General features: G+C 35.9%; 1 long non-coding RNA gene and 1 other non-coding gene across 2 annotated transcripts in view; both read right to left on the reverse strand.

Moving 5' to 3' along the window:
• Positions 1-7,288, reverse strand: part of LOC111819801 (uncharacterized) — a 49,190-nt gene extending 41,902 nt beyond the window's left edge. The window contains exons 1-2 of the long non-coding RNA XR_002823380.1: positions 5,370-7,288; positions 4,212-4,243 (exon numbers count right to left, since the gene is read on the reverse strand). This is a non-coding gene — a long non-coding RNA (uncharacterized LOC111819801). The remainder of the gene's footprint in view (positions 1-4,211; positions 4,244-5,369) is intronic.
• Positions 4,705-4,771, reverse strand: LOC111819828 (small nucleolar RNA SNORD109A). The gene has a single exon (XR_002823405.1). It is a non-coding gene; the product is annotated as a small nucleolar RNA SNORD109A (small nucleolar RNA).
• Positions 7,289-9,300: the final 2,012 nt, after the last annotated feature.

Raw genomic sequence — 9,300 nt, forward strand, 5'->3', positions numbered from 1 at the left:
AAAGAGATGCAAAAACTAATCATTATCTTTATATGAAAGGAAAGAAGCCCCAAATAAGTACTACTGAAAAAGAAAAATAAAGTAGGAGAACTCACACTACCTGACCTCAGAACCTACTATACAACTACAGTAGTCAAAACAGCCTGCTACTGGTACAACAACAGACACACTGACCAGTGGAACACAACTGAGAACCCAGATGTAAATCCATCCACATACGGTCACCTGATCTTCGACAAGGGCCCAAAGTCCATCAAATGTGCAAAAGACAATCTTTTTAACAAACGGTGCCGCCAAAACCGGATATCCATCTGCAAAAAACTGAAAGAGGACCCATACCTCACGCCGTATACAAAAACTAATTCAAAATGGATCAAAGACCTAAATATAAAGCCAAAAACTATACAGTTCATAGAAGAAAAAATAGGACCAACGCTACAGGCCCTAATACATGACATCAACAGGATACAAACCAAACTATCAACACACAAACTCCAGAAAATAAGCTAGATAACTGGGATCTTCTAAAAATCAAACACCTATGCTCTTCAAAAGACTTCACCAAAAGAGTAAAAACAGAACCTACAGACTGGGAAAAAATGTTTGGATGGTACAAGTCAGACAAAGGTCTAATCTCCATAATCTATAAGAAAATCCAACAGCTCTACAAGAAAAAGACAAAGAATCCTATTAAAAAATGGGCAAAGGAAATGAACAGACACTTCACAAAAGAAGACATTCAAGCAACCAACAGACATATTAGGAAACGCTCGCATTCACTAGCCATTAAAGAAATACAAATTAAAACCACAATGAGATACCATCTCACCCCGGCATTACTGGTAGGAATCAAAAACACTGGAAAGAACAAATGTTGGAGAGGCTGCGGGGAGATCGGAACTCTTATGCCCTGCTGGTGGAAATGCATAATGCTACAACCATTTTGGAAAATGGTATGGCGCTTCCTCAGAAAGCTAGAAATAGAAATACCATAAGATCCAACAATCCCACTCTTAGGAATATATCCTGGATAAGTAAGAGCCATCACACGAATAGACATATGCACACCCATGTTCATGGCAGCATTGTTCACAATAGCAAAAAGATGGAACAACCTAAATGCTCATCAACAGATGAATGTATAAACAAACTATGGTACATACACACAATGGAGTATTATGCAATGATAAAGAACAATGATGAATCTGTGAAGTATCTCATAACATGGATGAAACTGGAGGGCATTATACTGAGTGAAGTAAGTCAATCACAAAAGGACAAATATTGTATGAGACCTCTAATGTAAAAACTCATGAAAAAGTTTACACACAATAAGTAACAATCTTTTTTGGTTACGAGGGATGGGAGGGGTGGGGGGGAAATACTAAATAGACAATAGATAAGTGGTAACTTTGGTGAAGGGTAAGAAAGTACACAATACTGGGGAAGCCAGCACAACTTGTACAACGAAAGGTCATGGAGGCTCCAAAGACACTTACAAACTACCTGAGGCACTGAATTGCTGGGCGGAGGACTGTCAGGACCATGGTTTCAGGAACATCTAGCTCAATTGGCATAACACAGTTTATAAAGACAATGTTCTACATTCTACCTTGTTGAGTAGCGTCTGGGGTCTTAAAAGCCTGTTAGCAGCCATCTAAGATACTCCACTGGCCTCACCCCTTCAGGAGAAAGGGAGAATGAAGAGAACAGGATACAAGGAAAAGATTAGTCCAAAGGACTAACGGACTACAGCTACCCAGGCCTCCACCAGACTGAGCCAGTACAGCTAGATGGTGCCCAGCTACCACTACTGACTGCTCTGACCATGAACACAACAGAGGGTTCTGGACAGAGCTGGAGAAGGATGTAGAACAAAATTCTAACACACACAAAAAAGTCCAGATTACTGGCCTGAGACTGGAGAAACCCTGAGAGTACGGCCCCCGGATACCGTTTTAGCTCAGTGGTGAATTCACTCCCGATGTTCAATGTTCAGCTTGGGATTGGACAGCCCCATAAGACAAAACGGGACTAATGAGGCACAGCAGTCCAGGGACAAGGACTAGAAAGCAGAAGCGGACAGGAAAGGTGGTGATAGGGAACCCAAAGTTGAGTACGGACAGTGTTGACATGTAGTGGGGTTCTTACCCATTGTCATAGGGCAATATGTGTACTAACTGTTTAACGAGAAACTATTTTGTTCTGTAAACCTTCATCTAAAGTAAGAAGAGCAGCTCAACTAGAAGAACGTAACTGACGTCACTGAATTGTACACGTAGAAATTTTTGAAATTGTTTGTCTTTGGTTAGGTATATTTTCATTAAAAAAAAAAAAAAAATGGTTCCCCAAGGCCGAGAAGGGAGCATGTTAACATGTCATGGGGTTGTTAACCAATGTCATAAAACTATATGTGTAATGACAGTTTAATGAGAAAATATTTGTTCTGTAAACCTTCAGCTAAAGTACAATTGAAAAAAAGTTAAAAAAAAAAAAAAAGAGTAAGAGTATGTAAAAAACTGTTAAAGCTCAAGAATAAGAAGACAAAGAACCAAATTCAAAAATTGGGAAAAATTTGAGTTGTCATTTCTCCAAAGAAAACAAAGACATGACAAAGAAACACATGAAAAGATGTTTAAAAACATTAGTCATTAGGGAAATACAAATAAAAATCACAATGAGCAAAGAGTTCAACAAAAATAAGAGTAAGAAACAGCAAAAACCTGTCCCATCAATAAAGCTATAAGAAAAAGAAAGGAAAAAACCTGGCAAAAATGTCAGAATCGACTTTTTTGGAACTCGAAACTAACCAAAAATTTGTAGCAACGACTGGATGCCTTTATGCAAGAAAAAGAAGTACAATCTTAGTAACAACAAATTTTTTGGTGTTTTAACTTAATCTGATCCCATCCCCTGCTCCCTTGGCTCACTGGTAGTCTTGAAAGTAACAGCCCACATTCCTGGCACTTGTATGGAGAATGCACTACAGACCTCATTCACAAAGAAATGTAATTATTTGTTTTTATCTGTTTGGTGGTTCTCTTGACGACTGCCTCAACACAGGCTTGCTTTTTTCTAATTTAACTTGGACTTGTCCAGTGTTAACGCAATTAGGCAGGGGGCATTTGCAGAAAATATTTTCGGGCTAAAGATTTAATTAACCATTGCTTCCTGAGGCAATGGAAAATAGTTGGGGCAAACAATAAACCTACCATAAAGCTTTGGAGAGAAGGCTGGAGAATGAGATGGTTTGGGAAATAAGAACTTTGAAATAATTCAACATGTTCCTGGGAATAAAGAAGCCCACACTCAGGTACAGAACTCTGTGTATGCTCAGAGAAGACTTAAGAAAGCCCTTAGCTCTCTCTTCTGGTTGACTTTGAAGCTGTAGGGGAGCAAGATGTGAAGGCTAACAAGAGTTGTAAACTGCGTGGTTGAGGATCATGCCCCAGTAGGCACACAGAGCTCCTCTACAAAACCTGGGGGATTTTTTTGGTTCTAGTAATTTGAGGAAATCTCTATCCAATCTCATTAGCGGACCACGAATGTAATGGAACAGACACTTCAGTGGCAACACACAATAAACAATTCAGACTTTACAAAATTAGTTCAGATTAAAAAAAAAAAACAAAACCGACTACAACAAGCAGCAATAATAAATCCTGGTGAGGGGGGTAATCTGGTTTCCACAGTTGCCACAATATAATATTCAAAAAGTCCAGTTTTCAAGAAAAATTTATGAGGAATACAAAGAAGCAGGAGTATGTCTCATACACCAAAACCAAATCCACTGCTGTTGAGTCGATTCCGACAAACGGCAACCCTGTAGGAGAGAGTAGAACTGCCCCATAGGGTTTCTAAGGCTGTAAATCTTTACAGAAGAAGATTGCCACATCTGTCTCCCATTTGGCCTTGCAACAATTTAAGAAAATTATCATTAAGTTGAATTTCACAAAAGGATATTTCATTGCAATATAAAACTGTTAAAAAATAAACAAAAATAACTTCTCCAAAATTCAAATGTACTTTCCACGCAAAAATTAGATAAAATAAAGGGAAATAAAGGTAATGATGCACAAGTGCAGGGGGAGACACTCCCCAGAGAAAAACAGATATTGTGAAAATATTCTCCTATAAGCCTCTGAAAAGATGCACAGAGCCCTCTGGACCTCACACAGAATACATGGTGCACTGATTTCAAAGCTACTCACCTTATTCTCTGGAGGACTTCATTCCAGTCCTTCTACCTCAGCAAAACAGGACAGAAAGAAAAACAAAGAAATAGTCTCAGAAAACAATCAACAGTAAAATGACAAAGCACTGAAATTATTTCCATTATCATTATTTGACATAGGCAAGTTTTCCCTTATTTTAGCGAAACCCTAATGAGACTTTCATACATTACATTATAGTTGTGTGATTCCTTCTTAATTTAATATTTCTTATTCCCTCATTCTTTACTCAGTAATGTATTTCCTATATAAAACTACCTATCTACAACTCTGCTCAAAATGAGCAGAACAGAGCAATTCTCCCATCACTGAGCATATCTGAAGGTACATCCTGCCTCATGAGACAGGATGTCACTGCCCTGTTCTGGAAAAAGGAAAGACATCTTGCAATGATAGTATGCCTTCACTAAGGGTTCTCCAAATAGAGCCAGGCTCTGAGAGTCTTATTTGTCCTATTAAAGGCTACTCATCTGGACCTCAGATTGACATCTGGAATGAGTCCCTCAGCATCCTCAGACAATTATGCTCATCATTGATCCAGACAAACACCTCTTGACAAATAAGCATTTCTACAGCCAGGCTTATTTTATGCAAGCTTGTCTATTGCAACGAACTGTAGATGTTTTGCTTAGTATCCAAAAATGGGGCTCTCGTATATGTCTCATGAAAGATAGGTAACTTGATTGTTCTAATAAATTAGATAAAATATATTGGGAAAAAACAAAAAAAATTCAATCAACTATAATTTCAAGCTGTAAATAAGGCAGCAGAAATAATGATCACAGTAGAAATATGAGTAGAAAGATCTATATTCCAAATGTGCCAGTAATTAAAAAGACTTTTAAAAAAAATCACTATTTTAGCACACTTAAATTTTGCTAAAAGATTATTTTCATCCAAAATAAACTAGTGAAAGAGAAAATGTATCAGTAATTGAAAGAAATTGGCTTACTTCAAAACAGATGTTAAAACAAGGAAAGAAGTAATAATAGGGATTCCCTGAACCACAGTCAGTACACTCAGGAAGAAAATCTATTATAAAAACATTCTCTGTTCAGAAAGCATGAACTCACAGACCAAGAAGTCATGATATCACTGGTGACAACACATATAACAATTTCAAAAGCAGCTGCTCACCTCTGTTTGGGACAATGTTCTAGCCTTTGTCCTGCAGAAAGTATCACAAAGAAAAAAGATCAGAACATATGCATAATTAATTAAAAGCAAAGCACAACAATCATACAGGCATTCCAGCACTACCTTGTAACACAAATCACAGTTGCTTGATCATTTGTCACCTTTGTCATTTCAATTCTTCATTTGTTTAATTCCTGACTTCTTTAATCTGAAAATAGTAATCCTTTCTACTATGAACTTACTATTTATCTTGTGGAGTGGATAAATACAGGCTGTGTAAGTATCCTGTTTCTCCTAAATTTTGTCTAACAACTTTTAGCATTATTTGATAATTACTGCCTGAAAGTTATGATTATTGTTAAATGTTGATTTTTTTTATACCCTATCATTCCTTTTATTCTTATTACTTGGCTTTCTACTGCATCAAAGACTGTTCCTTCCACCCTGTTCATTCATTCATTCACAGATGTATTAATTTAACACCATCATAAAAATCTTAACCACCATTCATCAGTTTTCTCACCTTTCAAGAGATTTACAGTGTCTGAACAGTCCCAAATGCTATCAAAATCAAAATCAGAAGCACCTCACTACTTGGTATCCAGAAATACTGTTGCAGATGCAGTCCTGCAACTCTGACAGCTTTCGTCTTCAGTCCTCTTCTTCCTTCAGTATTCTCATCGTTCCAGAGACCCAACTACATGCATCTCATGTAATTCATTTTCCCCCAAACACCAGAAGATAAAATGGTAAAGTTAAGAATAACATACCACATTCCTGACATTGCAAGCCAGTCAAATTTCTGAACATACTTCAGCCATTGCTGTGGTATAGTAAAGCAAAATTTGTGTCACGACTCCCCATGCTTATAATCATTTTGGCCTACATCTCTATTACTAGCTCAACATTTCTAACTAATCTGCACTTGCAAGACACAAAGTGTTGCCTTTAGAAAAGCGTTAGAATAAATTCAGATAACTGGGGTAAAGTGAACTGATTATGGAACGCATATTCAAAGGGGTAAATTGTTTTGAATCTAAACCAAATGGTCTTAAATTACAACTGGAAAAATACTCAAATCGAAGGTTATGGAATTTAAGTTTATATAAGTGGATAACTGTGTCTTCACTCAGAGACTCCCATTGGTCTTACCTCTGCCGTCTATAGAACTGGTATTTTGTCTATCCCAACGTTGGCTTCTCTGATTTAGTGGTTCTTCCATTAATTCAAGATCCCTTCCTGGCCATTTCTCTTTGGATTCTGACCAGTGTTTTCATTGCTTCCCAGTGTTCTTTTCCTATAAAATGGTTTCTGCCAAGGAACACAGAGTCCCATCTCCTGACCACCCAATACTCTGTGTTTCTAGAGGTCACGCCTTGAAGAAAGGTTAAACCATTGAACTTTCCACAAACCAATGTCCTGCTCATCTATCTTTCCCCTGTTCTTGAAATATCCCAATACTTGTATTTTTGATTCTGAGGGACTACAGTTAATAATCCTCAAATATCTGACCTTAAAGACATGGGGTGACATTAATATGATTTTCCCAAAACATGGTTTTGCTCAATGGATTCAGAAAAATGTAAGTATTTCTAATTATTTGGCTATGACACCATAGATCTGTTTTGTTTTTAAGCTGTGAATAATAAGATGAATTACATAAACATGGTTTTGCTCAATGGATTTAGAAAAATGTAAGTATTTCTAATTATTTGGCTATGACACCATAGATCTGTTTTGTTTTTAAGCTGTGAATAATAAGATGAATTACATAATTACAATCAAACTAAGCCTCAATATTCTTTACAAATTGAATAAATACCCTATTCCACGTGGTCATTGTGAGCATTAAATGACATAATCCATGTATAGCATTTATCTCAGCATGTGGTACATATACAAAGAACTCAATAAAGCTATGTATAATTGAAATATATATATATATATATATAGACACATATATGACAGATCCACATGCATACAAAAGAAATAGTAAAATAAAGACAAATAAAATAATGAACATTTTGTGAATATTCCTCCTATATTGGTTTATTTACCATATCCAAAAAAACACATACATATATTATTTTACATGAATGAAATAATACATTAATGGTCTCAAAGTCGATAATTGTTGAATAAATTAACTTCTAAAATCTCAATTTTCACATTAATTAATATGAACACACTTTATCACACTAATAACTGAATACAATCCAATTAGATAAATGTGTCATTAATTTCTCTAGCCTTATTATTAAATAACCTATAGGTTATTTAAAATTTTACAAGTATAAAGGTGCAATGAGCACACTCAAATTTATATACATCTTGAACACATTCTATTAACATGCTATAAATTCCTAAGAATGAAAATTATGAGTCAAAAAATGTGCTAATTTCACACCTGATCCATATTTTCCGCTGTCTTCTGGAAAGACTGTTAACAAACTGGGAGTTCCAAATTTCCCACATTTTGAGTAACACATGTAACTGTTAATCTGATAGGTGAAAAAAGACAAATAACTGTTTATTTCATCTGCATAAAGAATATGGTTTTTATATGCTCTTGGCCACTTGCACTGCTTTTCTTTTATGAATTACTCATTTATGTGAGTTCCCATTTTTCTAATAGGATGCTTATCATTTTCTGATTGATTTGAATGAGTCTTTCATAAAATATTTCCCTAAATTTGTCATATATATTTACAGTTGGCTGCAAAATAAGAAATAGTTCAAATTTAAAGTTGGTAGGCTTTATATTTCAAAAAAACAGATAGTGACATAGAGAAGTGGCTAAACTAAGACTTAATAATTAATCAGGTTAACTCTTTGACACACAATAGAATAACTGAGTCACTTCTTCATTTTCATGAAAACAAAACTGAAACAAAGGGTTTTCTCTATCGTCTGTTTTCTTTCCTCTCCTTTACGTCCTCCAGTTCAAATAAAATGGACAAACAAGAACAAATTTGAAAATCACAATTGGAGTACAAACTGTATCCACTGGATACACATATTGTTGACTCCAAGTTTTTGCAAACTAGGATTAATAATAGCCTTGGGCAGGTAATAAATCATGTTCTGCAAGCAATTACAATTGTTCAGAGGATGTGAAAATAGGCTGAAGTCACTGGCAAGGAGGATGGACACCAGTATGGCAGGCAGGTAAGAGACAACATTGTAACCAGAGCCGTTATGAGTGGAAAACGAAGGCAGGCAAGACTTTGGACACTAAGTCCTTGGGGCTCTGTCGATGGGACTTAGGAGGAATACGTCTAATTAAAAAATAATTTAATGGCATGTGATAATCATTTATATCACTCTTATGAATGAGATTTAGCAAAGGAGCTAAAAAATATTAATAAAAATAAAACGGAAATAATCCCTACAAATTTTATCAAGTGGCTGAGTGAATCTTGCTATGTTCTTTTTTAGCCAAGTGCTGTAGTTGAAGAACTGGTACATTCCAGACCACAGCTTGTTTCTGTAAAGTTTTACTCGAACACAGCCATGCTCATTTATTTCTGCATTGTCTATGAAGGTTTTGCACTACAACGGCTGCAAAAGCGACCATATGGCCTACAAAACTGAAAACGTTTGATTTAGTCCTTTACAAAAAAAAAGTTTGCAAGTTCATGTTCTAGTGTAGGCTGGGGTAATAATTCCATATATTTAAAACTTAGCTTTAAAATGTGGAAAGTACAAGAGGCCTGAATAAGCAGAGTCATCATGTTTACTTTAAGTTTTTTCATGTCAAGGTGAAATAAGCTAGAAGCAGTTCTATTTTCATTTTTCAGATTCAAGCATAACAGGTCATAGTTACTTCTGGTCTGAATGTTAGCATTCCTCAGCCTTCCGGTTCTCTTCTTGCTTTCTCCTTCCGCACACTACTTCTAGACTACTGTCACCATGGTACTTGGTGACAAAG

The sequence above is a fragment of the Trichechus manatus genome, unplaced genomic scaffold (assembly GCF_000243295.1).
Source record: "Trichechus manatus latirostris isolate Lorelei unplaced genomic scaffold, TriManLat1.0 scaffold00019, whole genome shotgun sequence".
Classification (NCBI taxonomy): domain Eukaryota; kingdom Metazoa; phylum Chordata; class Mammalia; order Sirenia; family Trichechidae; genus Trichechus; species Trichechus manatus.